The sequence below is a fragment of the Ammospiza nelsoni genome, chromosome 1, assembly GCF_027579445.1.
Source record: "Ammospiza nelsoni isolate bAmmNel1 chromosome 1, bAmmNel1.pri, whole genome shotgun sequence".
NCBI classification, from domain to species: domain Eukaryota; kingdom Metazoa; phylum Chordata; class Aves; order Passeriformes; family Passerellidae; genus Ammospiza; species Ammospiza nelsoni.
The window spans coordinates 11,235,504-11,261,633 of record NC_080633.1 but is presented as its reverse complement, the minus strand read 5'-3'; positions in this window follow the sequence as shown (position 1 = coordinate 11,261,633).

Below are 26,130 nucleotides of genomic sequence, written 5' to 3'. Positions count from 1 at the left end.
TCTGAGCAAAGGGCCACCAAACAAGTCTACTTTCCACTATTTTAATTTTGTATTTTCATTACCTTCTTGTCACTGACCTCCCTGTCCCACAGCCCTTCAGCTGCCAGTCTCCCCACCCATCTCAAACCCTTTCTTTTCACATGTTTCAGTCCTGCCATACAGATCCATACGTCATTCACCCCAGCATTGTCCTTGTCAATCACATGAGTGCTGCCTGGCATTCTTTCTGAAGAAAAACTAAAAATACCTGCTAATTACATGGCTGTGGAACTGCTCATTATTTTCAGAATGAACTTCTTTTTTGTTTTTTTTTTTTTAACCTTTCATTGATTCTTGCTCAATAAGAATGTCCTTGCAGTATTTTTTCTTAGCCAATAAATCAGGAAAACTCCCTGAGACATAAATGTGACTTGGTACTGAGCATTTTGGCTTTCCTGAGCATTTTTTGCTTTCCTTTGCTGTTGCTTCTCCTGTATTTCCATATGGCACACAACCACATTCCACTGTGAGAAGATGCCATTTGTATCACACTGTGACAGAGGAAATTAAAAATCTTTCCTCACCAGTTTCTGACTGGATCTTTATAAGGTCACCTTGTCACTGTGATGATAGAGAACCTTTCAGCAGCACCTGTATGTCTTCACAGTTCTTGAAATAATAGTGAGCTAAATCCAGGAGAGCCTTTGATAGCAAACTATAATGGTAACTGATTTAATGTGCATAATTTACTGTATAATCTTGTAATTGCTATGAATCATTGATACTAAGGCAGTATCAGAAACACAGACATTGTGAAATTAAAGGGACCTGCATGTTATTTCTCAGGGGTATATTATCACAGCATCATCTGTGAATAATTACTATTTATCATACAATAATTTATCATATTGTCCCTATGCATGCATACATATGTACATACATACATGTATACCTGTTTGTAATATATACATACGTGATAAGGTATATGTCTTATATGTTATATAACAAATGGCATATTAAAATATACATAGTTTTATAATGGCAAAACATTCCTAGCCTTTAGAATTTATTTCTCACATGTTTTGAGAATTATCATTTGATACATGGTCTACTGAACTAGTACTGGTAATTGAAACTTGTATGGTACCAAGATAGGAAGTTAAAGCTGCAAAGAAATACCTGGAAAAATCCTGATGCTGTGAATCATTGTTTTATAATACTTAGGAACACTTACACAGCACTTTTCATTTTCCCACCTTTAAAAAAAACCTAATTAATTAACCTTGCAACATAGTAAGTGCTCAAATAATTCTCAAATAATAGCACATATCTAGGCAGCCCAACAGGAGATGCAACAGAGGGCTCCAGAGACAAGGGGATGGTGGATGGAGCTGTAGGGGATGCAGTGCTCCTGTGTGCCTGTGGCCTGACCCAGAGCATGAGCTCCCACAGACAGCAGTGTGCAGATAGAACAGGAGCTGGTGTTCAGTCACTCCTGTTTCCACTGTATTAACACCAAGGATCACGAAGGATCCTGTGCATGTGATGCAGAGAGCTGATCCCGACACATCCAGTCACTGGCATTTTGTTGGAAGTGAGACAACTGATGTGCAAGGTACTGATAGAGAGGAGCTCTTCCATGTAGCCTGCAGATGAGTCCCATGTACACTATGCCATTATCTACATGCTTTACACCCAGAGCTATACTGCAAAAAGCCGCATCTGGCTGGCTAGGAAGCAGCTGTGCCTGTGGTCCACATCTGCAAGGACCATGTTTGTGCCCACAGCTTCTTTGGCAAGAGGATTTGCCAGCAGCAATATGAAGAAATACCAGACACATAAAGTACAGAGAGCTTTTTACAGCTGAGCAGTGCTGTTTTGCATTAAAGGTATTGGAAGCTGTGTGCAGACATGGAAATTCAGACACCAGTCCTTGGCTGCAGCCAGAAATGCCAACTTGTGACAAACTGCACATAGCACTTGGGAGACCTCGTTGGTGCCTCACACAGTCTGCAGCCTTTTGCAGTTAGGGCTGCATGCCAGCCCTTTGCTAGTGACAGACATCTGCCCTTTCAGACTCTTCACTCTCTATGGCAGCTGGAGAGAAAGAGAGAGATGGGGGAGGGAGAGAGAGGACCAGGCTGGTCCTATCCTCCTCCTCCCCACATCCCTGGAAGCAGATTTGGAAATATTGGCTAAGAGCACACGTGCAGCTCATGGGGCAGAAGCACTGGGGTTGGGAGAGCACTAAAGCCCTGCTCTGGGCCATCCATCAGAAATGTTGTAGGTTCAGCCCCTGGGTACATTCCCTGGCACTGTTCAGTGTACCAGCACAGATGTGCCCAACACGTGTCACTCACAGGCCTCAGGAGCTCAGGACCACAGCCAGGTCCACACCTGGTCCAGCATGGTCTGGGCACTGCAGGGTGCCTGTCAATATGGGCACAGCCAAGGGATTCCTCCTGACAGCCCAGGCCTGGGGTAAGAGCACAGGTGGAAACCAGGACACTGATTTGAACCCACAAAACCCTTGTGGTTGCCTGTGACACACCTTCCTCTGTGTGAGTGGAACTACTGTGCAAGGAAGGCACTGCTGATGGACTGTGCTGTCCTAAGGGCTGGGACACAATGGCACACTGTACCCATCCCCTTGGAGTTACCAGAGTCCAACTGTGCCATTCCAGATGCTTCAGTGTTTCTTCCTTTACCCCTTCAAGCTAGGGAGTGGCTTCTTTGAGAAGCACAGAAAATGCACTTGAGGAAACCATGCTGTCTTGCTAACCCCAGGGTCCATTTATTTGTCTGCACTCTTCCCTCCCCTCCTGGGAAGCTGCTGGGTAGGAGGTGTTTCTGTGCCAGCTGCTCCCGAGCTCAGCTTGGCCTGGCCTTTACCAGCAGGTAAACACAGCTGGGAGAAGAACTCCTGGCTGTACCCAGGGTTAGGTACCAGCTGCAGTGCCTGGGGACATAAATATAACAACTCTACCTTAGGAAATTGCCATCCACCCCCTCGAGTTTGTGATGGATCAGAGTGTGTTCCCAAGGCCTGCAGGGATCCATCCATCACAGCAGCAGCAGCAGCAGCCCCCAGGGCAGCCTCTCATGGGCCTGTCCCCCAGGGGTGATGGGTTGTTGTGTGACATGTGAGAAGTGCTCTAGCAAACTGTGAGCAATGTTATTTTCTGCTAAATGAAGGCCCTTCAGAATTGAGGAAGTGCAGAGGAAACATCTGATGTTAATTCTTTCTTTGTATCATCAAAATTGAGAAAGGAAATGAAGCTTTGCTTGCAAATAACTGAAATACAGTCAAGATTATTGCATGTCAAATTACGGCTTGCAGTAATCCTTCATCTCCACATTATGAATTCATAAAAGGAACTGCAGCATGTTTTTAATTATTAACTACCACATAATGGAGTGGGCAATACAATATCCTAGAGGTTTTCTTTCTTTTTTTTTTTCCATATGGGAGATCTCAGTTTAAATTCTGGATATGGCTATAAGTTAAAGCAAATTCTCAAATTTCAGTGTCACTTTTTGCTATTCTCACAACAAAAGCCCAATTAAAATTAGTTCCTCCAGGAACAATCATGACAGTGCTGATTTTATCCATTTTCAAATGCAGATCAACATATCCCTATGAAGGGATCTTGCACAATGGGTACATATTAATGTCAGGAATACCACATCCCTCATCCAGAAAAAAAGAAAAGGAATTCTGATGACATCATTCATCTTCATCATTCATCTTCCCTGCAATGACATCATGAATGATGACATCATTCATCTTCCCTACAATGTCTAAATAAATGGATATTTCATAATACGTATTTCTAATGGATGAGCACATTATTGGAGGATGAGCACAATATTTTCCAGTAATCAACACTGGATTCTAGATGCTTTTTACTTTAAATTCTGTATGTGTTGAATGCATCCCCTGCTCAATTATCTCTAAGTGAGATGGACGTTGGATGAGTGGGAGTATCAGATAAGCTAAAGTGCTTTTTATGACTTGATTTTTCTGAAGGAATCTGGAAGTGAATGGAAATGATGCTCTGCTGCAAGGAGAAGTTCCTGGGCTATAGGTGTGTGCAGATAGGATGAGATCAGCTGTATGGACCACCATGACATCCTGAGTGGGATTCTCTGAACACATACAGCCTGTTCCAGAAGATTGTCTTCAACAGAAATTAAACAATGACAAAACAGCCTATGCTGATGACTAGATGAATGTTCAGAAATATCATTTCAGTACTCCCACAGCAGCCTGACAGACCCTAGAGGTTAATTAGCACCATTTGCTTTGTTTTTGCACACTAGAAATAGGTTTTAGTAGGACATTGCCTGGAGCTTCTCTACACCTTGGGCCTGACAAAACCAGCATGGTTAGATGCTAAATTCTTAAGATTTAGGTAAAATAGATATCAAAAGGAACTCAGAAAGCAGTACAAGTTAAAGAGAAATCCTGGTTTTGCTGTGATTTCTCTTTGCTATTTCTGAGGAAGGTGTCTGCATACACTAAACTCTGTATTAGGTTTTCAGAGAGCTGACATATCTCAAGGGCACAGGTGTGAATCCCTTCAGTCATTTTCACTGTAGTTTACCAAGAAAGAGTTTTCCTTAATGAATTTTTGCTTGTGAACTTGTTGTGCTCTGATATAGTTAGGCAATTATTATCCCTCTTAATGTGAATTCCTGAGGTTAAGTAATTAGAGATTATGCCCAGGATCAATTTTTTGAAAGGTGCTTTGATATTACAGTGTACATTTTCTTGTACATACTATATTTTGGATGATTTCTGAAGCACTGGGACATGTTGTACAGTTTTAAACCTGCCCAAAGTTGTGCTCTAGTGCATAGGCAAGCCACTGGGGCTTTTTATACAGAAAATGTATTTGTTACGTAAAGAGCTGAAATCTTACCCTGTGCTTTAGAATTTGGCTAGATGAGAAGAGAAACCTCTCTGTACTCAACCTGAGCTCCTCGGATCTTCCAATACCATGATAATACCAATAATATGGTATTATCATGCTGCAAAGAGCACCACAGTGGGACCTAGGCCGTGTACAATGGAAGATGTGGGATTGCAGACTTCTTTCCCCTCCATGTATGATGAAATCCACCCAGCACAGTGTTATTTCAAACCAGAAACGCATCCCAGCCCTTTCAGTATGAGGAATGTCTTGTATTCCCCTCAAAGGGAGCAGTAGGGTCTGCAGCTCACATCACCAGGGCAGAGGTTAAAGGAAGGATGTGCTTCCTTAAAATGGAGTGCTGTCAAAACTCAGAACTGAATGGTAGAACCTAACACTGGGACAAGAGAAAAAGTGGCACTGTGGCACTCCTGTGCTCACTCAGAAGAACCATCTGCTGGGAAGGGCAAAGGGAAAGGGAAGCTCTTCAATGGCACCTTTGCTTGGCAGGAAAGCAGGAACCGGTGTCTGCGTCCCCCTTTGTCCTTTTCCTATGCCACATGCTGCTTCCTTTGATGCCACAGAAGAAGAGCAGAAACGTTTCAGTACACCTCCACTTCTGTCAGAGAAAAGCCCATCCAGCCTGGCAGCTGGGAGTAATTTCTATAGGAAATACAAATTGGTGCTTTCCTGATAGAAAACACTCAAAGAAAGGAAGATATGCAGAGTTCAGGGCTTATCAGCGAAGGCTGCTGTGCTTCACAGCACCAGCCACTGCTGCCAAGCTCAGAGAAGAGCAGAATTCATTATAAAGAGTCTTCAGAGAGGTGAGATCCTTGGTAAAAAGAGAGGTTCTCCTCTCCAACCCGAATGAATCCGCTGGGAGGTGCTTCTCGCTGGGAGGAGACAGGAGGTTCCCTGGCAGCACTGACACCTCTTCTGTCTCAGGAAAAACTGGGGTTCGCCAGGATGAGAGCTCCCTGCAAAGGGAAAGGACTGGGAAAGAACTTTGTGGGCTTTCACTTTCCCACTTCACTGGGAGGTGAAAGCGGCATTCCGTTTTTCCTGAGGCGGTGAAAACCAGCGATCAGAACAATCGGAGCTCCTTTTCTTTTAAATTAAGCATTGTTTTAACGTTAGAGGGAGCGAGAGGCTCTGCCGCATTGCTGCAGGGAGGGGAAGATCTCCGAGCACACGGAGCGCTGGAGCTCGGTTTGATCTTGCCGGGTGCCCGGAGATTTTGTTAACTGCCTTGATCTTCCTGTGATGGAAGAGGGTGCTTCTCCTGCTTTACACTGCTTTACAAGCTCTTGTCTCTACTTTTGTTTGTTCCACATCCCCCCTGCTGCAGCCCCTTCAGGAAGGATGTGCTGAGAGCTTGCCCAGCCAGATGAGTGCAACAAGGAGTAGCTGCTACAAGGGGTTTACACAGAGAGAAGCCGTGGTAACTTCACCAGCTGAATGGTGCAATGGTGCTTACGTGCACTGCTGTTGGCAGCCTGAGCTATACACCACAGACCCTGGCACAAACCTAAATATCTTCACTCTGATGAAGTCGATAAAAGTATTTAATCTTTCCAGTTTAGCACAAAATCCAACTTACTTTGCCTTGGCTCCTGATTTGTCTTGTAGGATGATACCAAGAGTAGACAGAGCAGCTGAACTCCACCAGAGGAGCACCATGGCTGAGCTCAGCTGTGCACAAGTGTGCACAGCCCCAGTGATGGGGTGTTACACAAGTCACATCAGCAGCTGCATCCCTGTGTGCCTCCAAGGAATGTCACCTCCCTCGTGCCTCAGCAGTGGGCTTCTCCCTGCCCTCTGCAGACACTGCCCGCAGAAGGGAGCTGTTAAAACTCACGAGGTTCGTCAGCAGGAAGACTCAAAAAGCAAGGCCAGGAGCTTTCCTGTGCCAGGCAATGTGAAGTGAATCTTCTGCCATCAACAATTTGGGCAGCTGGATTCCCACAGTGGCTCTGAGTGTTGGAATCTGCAAAGCACTGCAGATGGGCAAGTCTGTCTCAATTTACACTCTCATTTCTTTCACTCAGTGCCTAGACACAACTGTGACAAAGAAGGAAAAGATCTTCAGCATGAACCAAAAGTTAGGAGTGAGGAGTAATTACCCCATGGCAGACAGGAGCATCCCTCTCTAAGGCTGATCTCCCTCCATTGACACTGTTAAATAAATCACTGCCTCAATTTCTCTCAGCTGTCCTTACCCTGTGGCACTCGAGGTTATGGCCAGAACTTCACCAAGCTGAAATGCCCCCCTAGTTTGAGGGGTTTTGTATTTAAAAGCTGTTTTTTCCGTCTCAGTTTGGCACCCAGCAGTGATAAATTCAGAAACACTTCTGGGAAGGCAGCCAGTACTGCTGAAACCCAAGAAAAATCAACCTTCAACAAAGAAATAAATTAAACTCTGTCACTATCTATCAATATTTGCCTCTGACTCCACACAACAATTATATAAAAAAGGACCATCTGCTTTAAATATGGAGAAGAAGGGAGCTACACACAGATATGTTTTGGAGAAAAAGAGATCTTTTACAGCACAGAGCTATTCCAACATACTATATGATCTCCTCATAATGGGCACTGCAGGAACAAACACAAAGTCAGTCTTAAAGAAATATAGTACTGTCACCTTCAAAGTCTTTCCACCTGTAGAAATAATCTGCTCTTTTTTATCTGTGCTGCATTTTATACAAATTTCACACTGACTTTATAGCCTAGATAAAGGGAAAATATAGCACATGCCACTTATCTAGGACAGCATCACCAGTGGGGCAGTGCTTAATGAGCTGGCACAGCTGCACACCCATGAACAGTGTGGATTCATGTTCTGGGAGAACAGACTCAGCCAAGTGTCCATGAGCAACTGCTGGACATAAAGACACTGCCTCTGGCTCAGGATGTGCCTGAGCTGCACATTACTGGAGACTGGGCCACAGTATATTCAATTCAGGAAGGCAAAGCTGGACATTATCTTGTTCTCACAAGCTCTACAGGAAATCTGGTATGAAACAGTAAAAGAGGCAGCTTGCAAGGCTGGACAGAGCTTTAGTCCATGCTCAAGTTCCTCACAGAGATACTGCACCTGAAGGGGTGTTTACTCCTGTACCATCCATGGGGTGCTGTGCTTTACAGAGGTGCCCAGCCCCTCAGGGCAACCCACTGCCTGTTCATATTTGCATATTTAAATTACATTTACCCCATTAAAATATATATCCAAATTATTTAAAACCTTCTTTCTTTTATACATTTTGGTTTCATCCCTCACCTGTTCACCAAACTGAGAAAAATACAGGAGATGTGTCACCACATCTATACATTCTTCTTTTTTTAAATTCCATCAAGAATGAGTAAAAGGTCCAGCTTCAGCTGGACCTTTTACTCATTCTTGATGGAAAAGGGGAGTCTTGTCTGGGGTTTTTGTTGCAGTTGTTTGGTTTTTTTACTTGTTGAAAACCCTGATGTCCTCTGGCTTCTCTTATGTCACTGTGTTCCTCAGCTGTGTCTGTCCATGGAGATGATGAAGTGCTGGGGGTCAAAGGTGCCCATGAATGGATGTTTATTGGGGCTTAGCAGAAGAGGGTTTGTTGGACTATACCCTTTTCTGACTCAGAGATGGGGCTCGTATGTGAGCTGTACATAAGATCTGCCTCTGTAGCCCCTATACTGGTGCTACAGATGAACATACAAAGGAAATGGGGAGCACAGATCCTCTTGTTTAACTATAAACCAAATAATTATCCTATTCTTGGAACAAATATAAATGCATCACTGGACTTTTATATTATTTCTCCCTAGGAACCAGATATTCCTTTGATACCATTCAACACTTCAACTTTCAGGAAAGAGTGGGATGAAGAAGGAACTGGTAGAGGTCTCATATCTCACACCTGTAAAAGGTTCTGGCTTGTGTGAATTTCTTCCATACAGAATATCTGACAATACACAGCCTGAGGTAATCCTCATCCCCTTTCTGCATTTTGTGGCACCAGCATTTTCAGTATGATGGATTTCTGTAACACTAGTCAGCATTACATCCAGGGCTGCTCCCTGTTGAGTTGTACAGTCAGGGTGAGAGTGCAGGTCTATTACTCCTGTTCCTCCCAGCCTCCTGTTGACTGTATTATCATGGTTAGGTGGGAAGTCCGTATATAAAAATAAATAATTCCTCACTGTCCAAAAATAGGTCAAGAAAACCTCTGGGCGTGCATAAGAGAGAGGCAGCTTTAAAGCACTGACTAAAAGTGATGAGGCTCCAAACTCATGTGGTTGTAACTCTTGATGCAAGTAATGGTGACAGTAATTATAACCACAGTCCTTCAAAGGCAGCCAGGTCTCCAGGCTAGCCTGCCAGCATGCTCAGTCACTGGGCCTGTTTCCATGCAGAGTATTTATTCAGATTTCACCATGAAAGTGCACAGTGTCCTCTGACCTGCCCACACCCCCTCCTGCGGCAAGCCTCCCGGGGAGGACGCTGGTTCCTCTATGCTGAGAGGGGAATTGTTCCGTTCCAAAAATGAGTGCTGGGTAGGCTTAGGGAACACAAACTGGCTCAATTCCTAATCCAGCTGCTTTCCTTTATTATTGAACTGTAGTGTTACCCCCTGCATCAGCAAGCTTTTCAGCTGTGTTATTCCAGCTCTCCTTCTGGAGCTGGATGTGCAGGCCAAGTCCCAGCAGCGCACACCAGGAATGGTCCCCTAAAAATGGGTGTATGGTGCAGGGCCGAGTCCCAGCAGCACCATACACCCCCCCAATACACAGAACCCACCACATTTTCCTGAAATAAATACAGCAGGAGAACTTTCTCTTTTTTAATGTCTTTATTAAAAGTGATCAGCTCGGGTGGGAAGAACCGACAGGTCGCACTCACACCACCACTGCTTCCATGAGTGGCACGGAGGAGGAGGAAGAGTGCCACTGTGTCCCGTGGTCTGCAGGCAGAGCTGGGGTTTCCATCCTCAGAGAGCATCGGGAGATCACCAGTTTTCCCATTTGACATTCGAGCTCCTCTGTCCAGCCGATCTCTTAGGGTGAGGGGTAAAAAGGGTCTTAGTGGACACTGGATTCCGTTCCTCATGTCTAGATATCACTTCAACCCCTCAATTCCGTGTTGGCTCGTTGTTTTTAGGGGTTTTTGCTAGGTTCGGTGAGGGGCTTCTTCATTTGCATGCCAACCCTGATGTCCCCTCCTCTTCATCGTCTCAGGTGCCACCCTCCAGGAAGCAGCAGGGTGTCGACAAACGGGGGAATTCTGAACCCTCAACAACAGGTAGCTAACGAAAACGACAGGTGATTACAACAACAAACAGTTAGAACTCCACCCTGGCAGCAACTAGCCCAACCTGTGAACTCTGCAACCTTTTAAAAAAATGGGCAACTTTTCTACTCCTAACACTGCGGTACTCAGGGACATTGCCACCACCAGCAGCAGCAGCAGCAGAACCTGGCCGAGGACAGGGCCAGAGCGGGGACCGCGGGTGGCCGCACACAGCAGGGCCTGAGGGGCATCGCTCGGCGGCTCCGGCCCCGCAGCAGAGCGCACAAAAAGAGCCCCCACAGAGAGAGCCCCCACAGAGAGAGCCCCCACAGAGAGAGCCCCCAGAGCTCCCGGCCGCTGGTCCGGGAGGAGCTGAGCGCTCACCCCTTGTACCCACGGCCTGCCTGGGGAGCTCGGCCGGCTCAGCCACCAGGAGGAGCCAGCGTAATTTGTTTCCGGGCTAATTAAGGCACGAGCTTTCAGGTCACATAATTAGCGTGAAGCGGGTGGAGCAGGGGGAGATGCTATCATCTGATTTCTGCCTTCTTTTCCCCGCGAGCAGCTCGCAGACAGGTTTTGGTTTAGAACCTGAATTCTCTGAGGGTAGCGCTTCCCAAAGCGGGGATGTCTCAAAGCTTGGGGACAGACCTTGCTCCGGGGTGTTTGTCACATGCCGTGATGACCGTGCACAGCCAGTTCAGAGCACGGGGGATGAATCAAAGCCACCTAAATGAGGCTGTCTCAGCCTTTTCCTTTTTGTAGTAAAAAAAAAATCACGTACCTAAATCCTGGGCTTGGCTTAACCTCTTTTGCTTTGTACACTCCCAAGTAAAATTAGTATGAAATTGTAGTAGATAAGAACAAGATACTGTTATTTTTCACAACTTGAGCATTTTGGAGATGATTCTTGTCATTTTAGGGGCTACCAGAAACCACCTGAGCAGAAGAATGTGAACAACAGAGGTTTGCTTATTTATAGATTTAGTCAACAGAGTATTTGGGGTCCAGTCATTGCTCTGTGTCTCCTTTAAACTGTTGATTGAAGAAGGAAAGAATCCATAAATTTCCCTGCCCCCTGCTCGTTGCCAGCTCGAGTCAGTTTTCTTGGCTGTGGGAGCGTCGTTACAGCAGGGATGGCACTGGTCCCCCAGCTGCACTCGTGGTGTTTGCTCTGAGCCCTGTGCTGATCACTCTGTGAGCACACCTGGGACTTCCACCACAGAGCTCAGCTTTGGAGAATAATCAGGTTTTTAGCAGTTTAATTGTTTTCAGGTTTTGAGGTCATGTGGGAAAACAACTAAGAGCTTGATGCAGGCTGAGTTGCATCCAAGCTGCTGGGGTGCCCACATCTCTGGCCATGTGTGGCCTCTGGGCACCAAGGAGTGGCCAGAACTTCCTCATCCAGAGCCTTCAGCCCTTTCTGAAACAACACAATTTAGGTAGCTGCTTTACAGAGTGAGAGATTCTGTTTATTTTAAAGTATTTCGCTCTAGGAAATTTTTGGATATTTTTCATTCTCAAAATGTGTTTTATGACACTGTGCAGTCAGCTGCAGTGATTCAAATGCTGAGGAACAAGAGAATGTATGACTCCATGGGATTATTTTTAGATGCTGTGTTGCATTAATTTTGTTTAAGACAAATATGCCACTTGTGGTTTAAGGAGGCCTACACTTCAGACAGCTTAAAGCTGGGATACTGTGTGGAAATGCTGCTGTTGGGAAGCTCTTCCATATGTCTGTTACTGGAAAGCTCTCTTCTGTATGTCTGCTATTGGCCCCTCTTAGGAAGGATTCCAAAGTGACTAGTGACTATTTGCATGGATTTGTGTATCAAGAAAATAATCCTATAAGGAACCTCCTGTATGACTGGACAGGCTGGTCCCCTAAAGCCTATTTTTATTGTGCTCTAATTCTCTTTAATGGGAGTTCTGCATTGGGAAATCACCCAGAACCTAAATTCAAAACAGAAGTGACCAACCACTGATTTCAAATGAGATGGCTTCCAGTAGCTGGGAAGCTTCACCTGGAATGGTCATGGCCATGCTCACCATGGGGGCTGGAGGGCTTGCAGAGCAGAGAAGCCTCTGACCAGAAATCTGCCTAAATCCAGCATTGAATCTTGTGCTGTTTTCCTGAGTCTTGATTTGTGAGGAGGTGGAAAAAGAAGTTCTGTGATTAAATGCAAGCAGGAGACAGGAGACAGATTTTGCAGGAATTACACGTTCAGCTCTTGGCTGTGTGTGGTGCCTCAGGTCCCTGGGAGAGGAGCAGGAACAGCCCCAGCCCTGGGCAGTGGACACCTCCCTGGGGATGGGCTCAGACATCAGCTCTAACACCTGCAGGCCCCCACTGCTGCTGCTGTGGCATCCCCCATCTTTTCATAGCTGCCAGGATTTTATTAATGAAGTTGGTACATCACCTTTATTTCACAGTGGCAACTAGTATTAAAATACATATACATGTATATAATTATTTAAATTATAATTATATAAATGCAATTAGATGCCTTCTAAATCACAGCAGAGGTGATCTGAGTTATCAATATCATATCCCTTAAAAACACTGCTCTGAGGACATGTAGGTAAACAGCTGGGGTCATTTTGTGCAGTGCAAGGCTTATCCCCAAAGCATCACCTTGCAGAGTGCCCAAGAGCAGGGAAACCTGGAGCTTCCAGCCCAGGAGAACCACCATTGCTGTCTTTGAAGGAAAGAACAAGATTCCCTCAACTCTCAGTTGAGAGAAACCCCTGCCCTGCCCTAACCATGCTATCTTAATCATATTGCCCTCTTCACCTTATCCAGCGCTGCAGAGGTTTTAATGAACTAAAGTGGTGTCAAGTGAATAGTAAATTAAATGTTTAGCTTGCTCAGGTTTAAAATATGCTAGTGCTTATTATTTGAAAGCTTTGTGCAGGAGTAATCATTAAATGAAACACGGTGTGGTTTTGGTCTATTGTGCTGAGTTGCAAAAGTAGGTTTGTCCCTCTGCAAACAGTGTGTCACTCACTCAGGGGCACTTCCCTGTGTTAAAGACACCTTTATGGTGCACCTGCAGGATAAGAGAGAAATCCTCCTGGCTTTGCAGTGAATGGGAGAGGATTCTATTAGACTGAGTCATCTTTACAAGCCCTGCTGATGGCCCTGATAGGAATCTCTGCAGAGAAGCAGGACAATGAGGGACAAAGTGACACCATTTGCTCCAGCCCAGGAGTACTCCTGTGTGGCTGTGGCTGCACTGCTGAGACTCACAATTTAGGAAATCCGTGTTGCAGGCCGGTTCTGACTCATTTCCCCTGGGAATGCAGGGTGCTCCAGCCCAGTTGGTAGCTGGATGCCAGTTTTGGACATTCCTGGCAAACATTCTGGGTGTGGTGGTGGCCCCTGGCCCAAAGCAGCTGCCAGGATCAGTGCTGGGCTCCACACACTGCCCCAGCAGAGATTTCCATCATCTGCTGGTTCCTGTGTGAATGCCATCATGTCCAGTCCTTGGCTGGGCTTGCTCATGCAGCTGTGCAGTGCTTGGCTGAGTAGTGCTTCACTAAGAACCATTCTCTGCTCTTAAAACCACAAACTGTAAAACAAAAACCCTTATTTGGACAATATTTGTGACCGAAGAGGTTTTGGTGATGGAGTATTTTTGTGAAAGCAAGGCAACCCTGATGAAGGGAGGAATGATACATCTGATTCCATTGTTATCAGAAGGCTAATTAATTACTTTATTATACTTTATTATTCTATACTATATTACACTGCATCTAAACTGAATCTGCACAAGCACTCAGCTCCACTCACCTGCACAGAATCTCGTGACTGTCAGCCCAGTCCTGACACATACATGTGGATTCAATTGGTCAGTGAATCAAAACTCTCACACCAGAATCCAATTACCAATTCAGGTAAACAATCTTCCACACTGCATTCCACTTGTGCACAAGAGGAGCAGCAAATGAGATAAGAATTATTTTTCCTTTCTCTGAGGTTCCTCACTGTGATTCCCAGAAAATATCCTTGGGAAGTTATGCCTTGCTTTTCTCTCTGAAGAGAAATGTGGCCACACATAGAGAGTGTGACTATCAGGGTCTTCCTGATCCCAACACAGAGGGGACATGGTGTGGGACCACTCTGACCCAAACACCTTCTTCTGCACTGGTCCATCACTCAGCTTTCCTCAGATTTCTCATATTTATGGATATTTTTGCCATTCATCTACCAGCTAATAGAGAAGCCTAGTCTCAACACCCACTGCCTTTGAGAAAGTGATACACAGCTCTGCTGCAGATGTTCTGACATTCCTAAAAATAGAACAAAGATGATATAATAATTAAAATACAGTAATTTTAAATAGTCCTTTTCAAGAAATTAACATTCTTTTGTCAATGGAAGATAGTTATCTTAAGTAATTACCCTGTTATCCTAGTGACAGATTGTTGGTGACCTTTATACTGCAAGTGAATTATGCAAATTGCTATTTTCATTAAACATTAAATAACTCCCTTGGGAGGAAAAAATGTTAGTTACTGTGTATTGGCTATTAAAGTCTAATGATATGATTTACCACAACTTTGTTTTCTACCTCCAAGGGCCCCAGAGGAGAAGGGATTAAGTCGTGGTTAAGTTTTGGAATTTGAGGCTTAGACATGTGTGGACAGGGCAAATGAAGTAAAAACACAAAAGCAAAACAAATACCAGTTACTTCATCCTGTGCTCCAAGTTTATGTTCCCTCTAGAAGAGCCTCAGTATGACACTTAAATAAATGCCTCCAATCCCACACTTTGCAGCATCCTGTGCACTTTGGAACCACCAGGCAGCCTTCCCATTATCACAGCCTCCTTCTCCTCATCAACCTGTGCTCCAAACCAACTCATCAGCATCCCTCAAACTCAAACCTTGCCTTGTTGTCCTTTCACATGGACCAGACATGGTCCCAAAAGCATCCTTGAGCCACTTGGGCTGCATCAGGCCCAGGGACAACAAAATGTGGGTAAGTAAAGCCTACAGAAAAATCAAATTCACCTGATGCACAGAGGTGGTGGGAATGCTGGAGAGCACAGTTCCTGCACAGTGGAAGTGGCAAAAATTTATTGCATTACCAAAGTCATTCGGAATGAGGCCAGCAAGACAGGCTTTATGAATAAGAATCACTCTGTTTATTTTCAGTGATACAAAATGGCCCTTGGTAACAGCACAAGTCATGTAGAAAGTGAAGCACTTTGTTAGTGGCACAGTAGAAAGGTTTAGTCCTTAAGCATTGCTACTCCCACAGATTTCGACAGCTTAAATGTCTTTTTGGAAACTTCCACCATTGCATTAAAAGTGATCTCAGTAGGAGTGCACTTTATTAAAGATAACTCAACATCCATTCTAAGAAAAGCAAGAATGTGCCGGCTTCTGGGGTGCACCATGAACCACACTCAGCAAGGGAGGTACATCCTGCAAGAGCCAGTCTTGGAATGAGTGGGACTGTACTGCAGTGCTCCATGTGAAAAATCGAAATATTAGCTCATTATTATTTGGTGTTTTGTGCTGAAGATAAATCAGTGAATACATTTCTCTGAAATGTCCCTGTTTATACAGTCATGGCCTCATCCAGAATGAGCAAATTGAGGGGCCCATGTGTGCGTGCAATGCGCATTAACACTGGAGAGTTAATTTAACTTGTTTTTCAAAATATTAAAGTATTAACAGTCTGAACAACAGATGCCAGTGCAACAGCTTTAGAAAGCACATTCAACAGTTATGTACTTTTATTTTGCAACAGAAAAGTTTGCTGTCCATAAACTACCATTAATATGTCCTTTATAAATAAATAAACAAACAGACCACACATTATTTTAATGACTTAACACCTCTCTAGTGGGCTGTAGGAAAATGTAACTTTAAAAAATTCTGACAGTTACAACAACTCACCAATAACAAGGTTTATTTTAAATGTACCAAGCTGCCAGTCCAGAGGTGCTGTTAATGTGCAGCCCCTTTGGGAGACTGAGCAAAGCTGAATTCAAGGGAGAAATATTAAAGCCTTGGTCACAAAGAAAAGTGTTTATGTCACAGCAGGATCCAGTCTGCTCAATTTAGGGAAACTCTTGTCGACCCTACATCTCTGAATAATCATTAGCCATTTAAGTTAATCTACATTATCACTTGTTTTCCTTTTAGAGCAAATGGAAAGGGATAATTGCTCAATGGTGATTAGGGAATTGTGTTAGGAGAGAGGAAAATTTAATGTCTTGGTCTTTTTCCCCAGGGCAGGTTTCCTCAGGTGTCCCTCAGTCTCACAGAGTGGTCCAGACTATTGCAGAAGAGCTCACCATCACCTTGACATTCAAGTGCCTGTTTGAAGATAAAAACTACTGGAGAAAACACCATTTTCATTGGGTAATCTGTTGTGATTTCATCTGCATGTGTTGTTAAAATAGTATTCATTGCTAATAAAAATGTTAAGTCTTAATTTTTTGTCTGTATTGTTGTTGTCTCTGTTAGATTAAACAGCTCTTAGTTTACAGTGTTTTGTTTCTCTGATAATGCTTATATGCTATAATCAAACTGACTCTCAAAGCAAGGATAAACTAAATAGACCCCTGTAAATCTCAGTCTATTGTAGTTTGTAAGACAGGATTGAATGATGCATCAGAAATTCGTGTATGTGTCATTAAAAAAAAAGACAAAATGTATAATTGAGTTTTTCCACATTTTTTCAGAATTAAGTTTGGTTTATTACTGTTATTATTACTACCACTGTTACTGTTGTTGTTTTTCTTGTTAAATGTACACAATCAATTTCTTGATTGAGTCTATCACTCAAAGATGCAAAAGCTCATTCCAGAATAAATATATTCTAGAAAATATTATTCAGTCTGGAAATGCTAAAAAGTAGTCGTGAAATACAAAAAAAGCGCATTTTCCAGATAGATGTTAATTCATTATATCTTCATATAATGAAATAATATTTCAAAGAAATAAGATTGCTTTTTCCTAAATAACCTCATTTAAATTCTGCTTTCAAGCAAAGCTATATTAATCCTGTGTTGTTATTATGTGTCCAAAATTCTTACTAGAGACAGAAGGTTCCCATCAGTGCTTGGCACTTTGTCACAACACAGAGTTGGTGTAAATTTAAATATGCAGAGAGGACCTTGGCAGTGGCTGCAGTGTTCTGATAGCACAGCCAAGTTTCAGGTGGTTTGATTTCCAGGGAAACAGACTGGCTCTACTACATTCTCCCTCCATCTCCAGTGTGTGGAGCACCTCTCTGTCCTTCCACATCATGTTGTGGGAAGCTCTCTTTGGAACTTTCATTCCAAGATCAGGGCAATCAATTGCTCAAATTCAAAACAGAGAATTAATTTTAAATTTAAGTAATATGGACTTAAATTTCTACAGTTCAAGCATCTTTCTGGAAACTTCTGACATTGCATTAAAAGGAATGTCAATAAGAATATATTTTATTTAAGATATTCCAATGTCTGTGCTGAGAAAAGCAAGGGTATCCAGGCTTCTGGGAAATACCACAATGAAGCTGCAGCAATTGCACTTGAGTAACAATTGATTTAAGTAATTTCAACTTTAGATACCACCTTTCTGTCCCTAGGGCTCATCCTTCTCTGCTTGGCCTTGTGACAGATGCCTTTCATCACTGAGGGTCCCTTTGGTGCCTGTGTAAAACATCAGTGGAAGTGGGATCCAGTTTGTGTCACCCCCTGGCCTGCCCCCGTGGGAACTGCTAAAGGGTGGCTGTTCCCCAAAATCCAGCAGGACCAGTGCCTACACCCAGCTCCACTTTGAGTGACAGCAGAAAGAACGAGGCAGAACCCAAACAATGTGTAAATGAGCCACCATGCACATGAGCCTGACCTGTGGCCCTGGTTAGGCAACTGCAGTTGTTGAACAAATGTAATCTGACAGCAGGGCTTTATCCCAGATCATCATTTGTGCACTGCAGGGCTTGGATGTTTGTTTGACCTGGTGCTGGGATTCTGCAAGCTAAAGCTACCAACCACAGCCTTGCAGAGAATGATTATTTAAGGTGAACAGGCCACTGAGGATATCCTGACACCTTCTGTGCTGCAGATGAAAAAGCAAAATTGCTTCTGTTCACCCCAGGAGACATCCAGGGCTTGATTCAGCTGCCTAAAGACAAGTGTGTCCTGTCAGTGGAGATATCTCTGGACACATGGGATACTCATAGAATCACAGAATGATAAGGGTTTGAAATGGACCTTAAAGACCATCCAGTCCCATGGGCAGGGACACCTCCCACTAGACCAGGTTGCTCAAAGCCTTGTCCCAACCCTGCCTTGAACACTGGGGTTGGGACATCCACAGCCTCCCTGGGCAAACCATTCATTCCATTGTCTAACCACATTTAATATCTAACCTAAATTTCTCCTCCTTCAATTGTATCCATTACTCCTTGTCCTGTGGCTGCAGTTCCTGGTCAGGAGTCCCTCTCCAGCTTCCCAGTACATCCCCTTTCCCCTATCTATCCCTTTAAGTACTGGAAGGTTGCTCTGAGGTCTCCACACAACCTTCTCCTCTCCAGGCTGAACAGCCCCACCTCTTTCAGCCTGCCTTCACAGGGGTGGTGCTCTGGTTGTCTTTTCAACTCCATGATCTTCCTCTGGATTTATTCCAACAGTTCCACATCCTTTTGATGTTGGGGACACCAGAACTGTTTGCAATACTCCAGGTGGGATCTCACAAAAGCAGAGTAGAAGGGGCAGAATCAAAATGACACAGAATCATAATAGGCACAGGTCCTTCTGAAGTGACATCTGAAGAGGAGGTCAGACGTGCCAGGCTATCCCAAAGGGTGTGGATCATATCCACCTGCTTGGTTGGTGAAGTGTCAAACACCCAGTTCAGCTGCATCCCTCCCACTGAATTCTGCTGCTGAGGGGACACGATGCAGCTGCCATCACATAAATGTGTGAAGCCATTTGAGATGCCCTGGAATAGCTGCCTTGAGTTACTGATTCAGGTGAGTGTAGGCCTTCTATGGACTCCAGAAATGTTGACTGGAAGAGATCTCAAGAGGTCACACAGTCCAGTGTGAGGATCCCAAGCCACAGCTCATGGCCACAGTCTCCTGTTTCATGAGCTGATGCCAGTGAAGCTGAGAGGAAGAGCAATGGATCTCCTCCAAACCACTTCTCCCTGGAGCAATGGCAGGACAGCACAACCTCCAGCAGACAGACTGTGAAGTGCTCCCTCACTCTTTTAGAACAGAGAACATTATATGTTGTCTAAACTTTTTTTTGATGTGGTAAAGGACACTTAGCTGAGGCATAACACATACAGCTATTTAAGCTATGCTTAAAAACTGCACCTACAGTAACCATAAACCTCAAACTGCTGCCCTCCCTTCAGCTTTGCCAGAAAGAATAAGGATTTATTCTGTGATATTTTCCTTCTGTACCTATTACAACCCCCTGGAGACCAATGACATGAACTCCCCATGCTGCTCGAAATCACCTAGACTGTCACAAAGAGTCAGTGCTGCACAGGCCTAAGAACATAAAACTGGCCACAGAGACCAGGTCAAGATCCATCTGGTGCAGTATTTCACTTCTGATATGCAGCCAAAAGTGGATGCCTAGGGAAAAATTTGCTGAATGCAGAAAAATAATAAATAGCAGTATTTTCTCAGAATAAACACTCTGTCTGCCTTCACTCATGGCCAGGAACTCCCTGAGCCAGAGGAGATAATTTTGGATTTAACACTAGCACGTTTTTCTGTCTGGACAGTTTACACTTACATCCATGCACATGTGAACACCTTTGATGCAGGCTGGTGTGAGCTGAAAATTGTGATCTTGTAAGTCCCTGCCAAACCACTCTAAGTAATCTCTTGATCATTCCAGATGAACATTGAACCAGGAAGCACACACAGATGTTACAGTTCAAAGCTCTAGGAAAAATGCAACCAGTAGCACATTCTTTGAACCCTGCTCATATCTACTCAATGTACATTTGTAGATATCAAGGCCAGAATGAATCTGTAGATCTGACTTGCACTATAACAGATAGACAGCTGTATCCAATAATTGCCCCCATTATTTGGAGTGTAGAGTCAGCTTGCAGATTAGAACCCTCTAATACAGGTTTTATACCTGAGCCCAGTACCTAAATGCGTGCCCTAGTCATTTCCAGTGTCACCAGTGCACACTGCCAGGAGTGTGGCAGCTCTTCTGGCTCACTTTGATACAGAGACCAACCTCTGCATGCATGACATTGGAACAGGAACCTGGAAAACCAGCCCATCTTTTGGGGTCTCGACTGTGGGGTGAGCTCTGTGTGGCTGGTACAATCAGCTCCCAGAATGACATCTGAAACTGCCTCAAGCTCACACTTCACTGCCAGTGTTTTTATGACTGGGTCTTACGTCAGCCTGAAGTTTCAAACTCTACGGTTATTAACTTTTGAAAGACTGCTTTCCAAAGGGTTAATGAGTCATATCACTAGCTGATACAAATGGCAATTAACAGGGATCAGCTGTAGAATAATTAGATGCAGAATGTGAGCATTAGGTATGCACAGAAGTTACAAAACCCAAGAGGATAGTGTAAAATTGCAGTTTCTAGGGAGCTGAATCTCTAGAAACCCTTAGTCAAATTTCCCAAATTTGGATCCCTTTCCTCCACTTACACAACAAATGACAGTTTTCAATATAATTCAGATTACATTATATATTTAAAAATGTTTAGGTCCTTATATATTTTAAAGTGTTTAGGTCCTTAATAAGGCGTTCAATTTCATTGTACCACAGAATCACTCAACAGAAAATGATTTAATGAATACATCTGGAAAATGCATGTATTTTAGTGGCTGATAACATCTACAGTCACCTAGCAACATATTTGTGACAGTGACCTGGCAAATTGTTGAATGACATTTTAACTGCTTAGCCACTGTGCTGAACAGGTTTTTCTCATTTCTGTCAGATTTGGTATTAGATTGCACGTATGAGACGAAAAAGAATTGTGTATATAAATGTATTGAGAGTGAATATTAGAAAAGGCATTGGTTTTGGAAAAGTATTTTTGTCATTTCAACGAAGCAATGCTGAGAAGTTTTTCACACTTTCCTTTGCCTTGGTGGCTTAAACTGTGTCAGGTATGTAGATTATCTAACTTTAAGTCTATCAAGGACACAAGAAATCTATTAAAGCATAGACCGGTTTTCAATGTATTTCCTGTGCCTTAGAGAACAGTATTTATTGCTTGTATTTTAGCTAAATAATGTTAGCATCAAGCATATTTGCATGTAACAAGATCTATTAATAGATAACTATTAATATATCTGGATAGAGAGTGTGGCTTTTTGCAAGCCTTGATGCTGCATCTCTTTAACTTCTTTATATCATGTATAAGTGATGCACTAATCCTGGAATTAGGCATATGAAAAATTCACAAGTTACCATTCCTTCCAAGAATTAGCTATAGCAGGTCTTTCATCCCAAACACAGGCAAATGACCTTTCATTTACATACAACATAGTTTTCAGCTCTTTATGCCCTGTGAGTTTGTTTCTTCATAGCCTCTCTACAGTGAGCTCAGCAGCAGCAGAGATAAAACTTCCATAAGCACATTGTTCCTCTTTCCTGCTGACAGTACACAACATGTAATGCACAGTTTCAGTTCAGCTCACAGGCAGCTGCATCACTGAATGTGCATGTCCACCAGTACTGTATTTGCAGGGACCCCCCGGCAGGGAGGAATGATGAGGAGGACCCCATCTCATCAGAAGGCTCATTAATTACTTTATTATACTATATTATTTTATGCTATATTACATTATATTACATATAAACTGAATCTGCCAAGCACTCAGCTCTGCACACACTGCACAGAATCTCATGACTGTGAGTGGCAGTCCTGATACACACACAGCTGGCCCTGATAGGCCAAGGGAAAAAAACTCCATCACTTTGGGTAAATAATCTCCATATTGCATTCTACTTTGGCACAAACACAGGCACAGCAAATGGTAAGAATTGTTTTTTCTTTCTCTGAGGTTCAGAGAATGTGAAACCCAGAAATATTTTTGGGAAGAATTGTGCCTTTCTTTTCTCTGTGAAGAGAAATGTGGCTGCACACCAGCTCACTGGGGAGGGGGATTCAGCTCCCCCAGAGCAGACACCAGCACTGGTCAGCCTGCACGTGCTTTAGGTCTACTGCCAGCAGTGATTGAACTTCCATTGACTGGAGTGAGCTCAGACACTCGTGCAGTCTTCAGGGGAAAGAGTAATGAGTGCTGAATAATGCATGAATAATGAATTCATATCCCTCCCTCAGTCTCTTTTAAGTTTTATTCAACACACAAGAAGGCAAATGTCCCTTCCTGGTTAATGTCTTAAGGGATTATTAAACCACAAGTTCCAGGTTGGCTCAACACACGTTTCAACCTACTGCCATTTGTGTGTGAACATTCCTTCCTTATTGGAAAAAACCTCACCCTTGGAAAATTATGTATGAGCATGAAGAGACTACAAAGGGAAAAACTGCTCACAGGACCTACTTGCTGTTTAGTGGCAGTGATCATAAAGCAGAGATGAGTAGTTGGATGTTCTAGAAACCATTGTGGGAAATTCAGATTGACTCCTCCCAGATGGATTTGGATTTAAAAGAAGTTGCTTGTGAATAGCAGGTAATTTCAATGGTTAGAATTCTCCTCTAGCGTTATAATTGATTCAGTGCCCGTATTTTCTGGACTTAGAAAGACTAAGTTTTAGTTCACATTTGTACTGCATGTAGAAAAAGTATAAATGGGAATAATTATAGGGAATGTGTGCACAGCAATCAGGGCCTTACTAAGGCACTAGGTGGGCATTAGATGGGAGATTGCAGCACTCAATAAACAGGCAGCACACATTTCAGGTATATCCCAATTAACTGCTGTTACTCTACACTTTTTTTCATAAGCCTGCATTCATGAGTGGAAAAAGCCTGTCCTGAAAGTAGTCACTGCTTAATACCTCTATCATTTCTCTTTACAACCATGCTGCTGCTGTAATGCCCATAAAATGACCTGACAATGGCTAGGCAGCTGGTGTCATCTGATTGATCCTCATTAGACTAATTATAAGTGTCTCACCAGTGCCTTCTACTTCTCTGTTGTCAGCTGGGCCAGAGTCTTCTTTTATCTCTGGAACTTCTTCAGGGCAGGAACTAACTTCTGGGAAAAATATCCTGCCTTGCACAACAGGACCTTGACCTTTGACTTAAATCTCTGGATATTGCAGCTTATTGTCTGAGAACACAAACAGCCTGGGTATGCCTGGACAAAAGCTTCTGCTAAGAGAGAAGAACGCAGAAAAGAGGTCCTTCCTATGTGTCTGGCCATGGTAAAAACAAACTAGAAAGGATCTGTCAACATGCAAGACTGTGCTGCTGCTGTTAACTGATGTTTTTGGCTGAATTTATCAGAAAGACAGAAAATCTTTACCCAATAAAGTTAAAATTCACCCAGAAGATAGGCTTATTGTCCTTCTACAAAATGAAGAAATTGATTAGGAGGATATTCCAGACAACTCCTCTCCAATTTTGGTGTTTTCCATCCACATTGACCTGTCTAGCAACACCCTTGCCCATTTCCCCTCCATGCAACCCTCTCCCCCTCCAGCATTGCTCATACACTTTCAGGTGTGCATTGGCCATGGCAGCTTTCACCCCTCCACGTTCAGAAATCCCAGAAGGATTCCTTGGCATCCTCTTGCAACAACAACTCAATGGCTTCCAGCATTCCATCCCCCATGGGAGGCTGGGCTACAGCTCCTCAGGAATATCCCAGAATGATCCTCCAAAGGGTGCTGTGGTGTGCTGCCATGAGCAAAATCAGGTCTTTTGAACTGTGCTTTCACATTTCAATGGCAGTGTGGAGAGCAGGCAGCTGCACAACCTGCCCGCACATGGAGGCTTTGCAGCAGTGACAGGTGACATCCTGCAGGGCTGGGACTGAAAGGACACGGCCCCAAACACCACCACAGCTAATAGGCACTAATGGTACCTGCAGCAGCAGTGGAATTTCCTGTAACACCAGTCGCAGCCAGCACGCTGAGTGTGGCTGTGCTCTGAGCCACTGAGGGCAGGGTTCCTCCCTCCCGCGCCCCTCTGGGGGAACACACACACTGCCCTTCCCTCCAACCCTTCCTGCTTCCTTACCTGCACCATCCCTCCCTTTCTTTGACACACAGGAGCAATCAGAGGAGCCCAAAATGGTCCTGGGTCGGGATGACTGATGGGTTTGGGTCCCCACATGAGGAAGTGGAGGGGGACAGATGGTGACAGGTTCCTCCTGTCCCCATGGCATCCTGTAGTGCGGCTTCCCATGGTGAAGCCTCCAAGAAATGAACTGTGTGTCCCAGCAAGATGAGATTAGCTGATGGGTGTAGGGTTTGGTGAGGAGAGAGAGTTTTCCATCTATGCCCTCAGCCCCAAAAGCTTACCAGCCTTCACTGTGGTTAGTACCCCTGTAGTTACAGAGGCATGAATGTAGACCTGCAGTGCTAGCAGCAGCTGTGTGGTGCTACCACATTCAACAAAAAGCAGAATGAGCACAGGCACTGTGACAATGGAACAATGTCCTGGCTCTTCAGAGCTGGTGCAGGACAACACAAAATTCATGTGCACCAAAACTGGTCCTGTTTCTGTTCTGCAGAGGATTTTACTGTCTGTGTCTGGAGCACAACCTGAGGCAGAAAAACCCAAAGAACTAAACATTACCAAACCCTGAGAGATCCAGATGAATTTGCCCAGCCCAGAAAAACCCAAATCCACTCTTTTGTGAATTTTGGGTCTGGAGATCAAGTCAGAGCTGTACTTCATGGCTTGGTCCCACCTTTAATATAGAGAAAGCTATTTCAGCCCTTTAAGCAATTCTTTTTTTGTCTTGCATGACTGCCTTTCTGATTTGAGGATTTCAGTGATGACTAAAGACATGGTTGTTACTGACTTGACCTCTCCCAGCAGAGGCATCTTCTTACCTACGTGTTTCTTTGGGAGGCAATTATTTTCTTCCTGCTTCTGAGGTTTGCAATTTTGGAGCTAGTGCTTTCTTTCAAGCTCCCACAACCCTCTCAGGAACCTCTCCAGGTAAAAGCAAATGTTATCTCAAAGGGGTACTGAGGCTTTTATTACATCCTGACTTCACTTCTGTAATTCATTATTTGCTGATCTACCTGCAATTTCCCCGAGGCATTTGCAGCTCACGTTGAACTTCACTGTTGAAACCTGCATTTCTGAGCATTTTGCTTATTTCCTGAGAGAACTTCTCTGATTTCATCCTGGTAAAGTGGCAGTTTCAGGTTGAAATTAATTTTCTACTTGCCAGCTTTCAAAGGTGCTTTCCTCCTCTCATAATGTTATTTTCCTATTACTTCCTTTGCAGCTTTGTCCCTTTGAGTTGCTTTTCATCTCCTTCTGTTAGAGTCAGTTTACTGGCAAACCTCCACAAAACTGCCAAAGCCTCACACTCTGTGCAGGCTCAGAGTGAGAGGTGCCTTCACCTGCCAGTTCAAGTCACCCAAAATGGGACTTTGTAAAGGGGAACTGAATAGGACTGGCTCCAGCTTCCCCTTCAATTCTTCTGACAGGTTCTCCTTGCCTTTTCCCTCCTTTCCCTTTTTGTCTGTGATGGAGACCAGTAGAAAAGACAAGCACAGGGTTTATTTGCCACAGGGATAGTAAGATAGACAAATTCACCCTCAGCTGTCTCCAAAGACAAAGATTCACATGAAAGATACACATGCTAAGTCCATCTAGTATTTATATCTAGCTGGAGAACCTAAGAAGTGTCACTTCAGAAGACAGTATTTGCCTAAGGACAGCTCTGTGGTTGCACACTGAGGTTTGCTACAAGCTAATGAGCAGTGTTTAAAAATCCCTTTAACACTGAAGGTTTCTGTGTAAGCTACATGCATAATAAGGTCAAACCCTGCTTTCAATTCCACCTCCTCTGTACA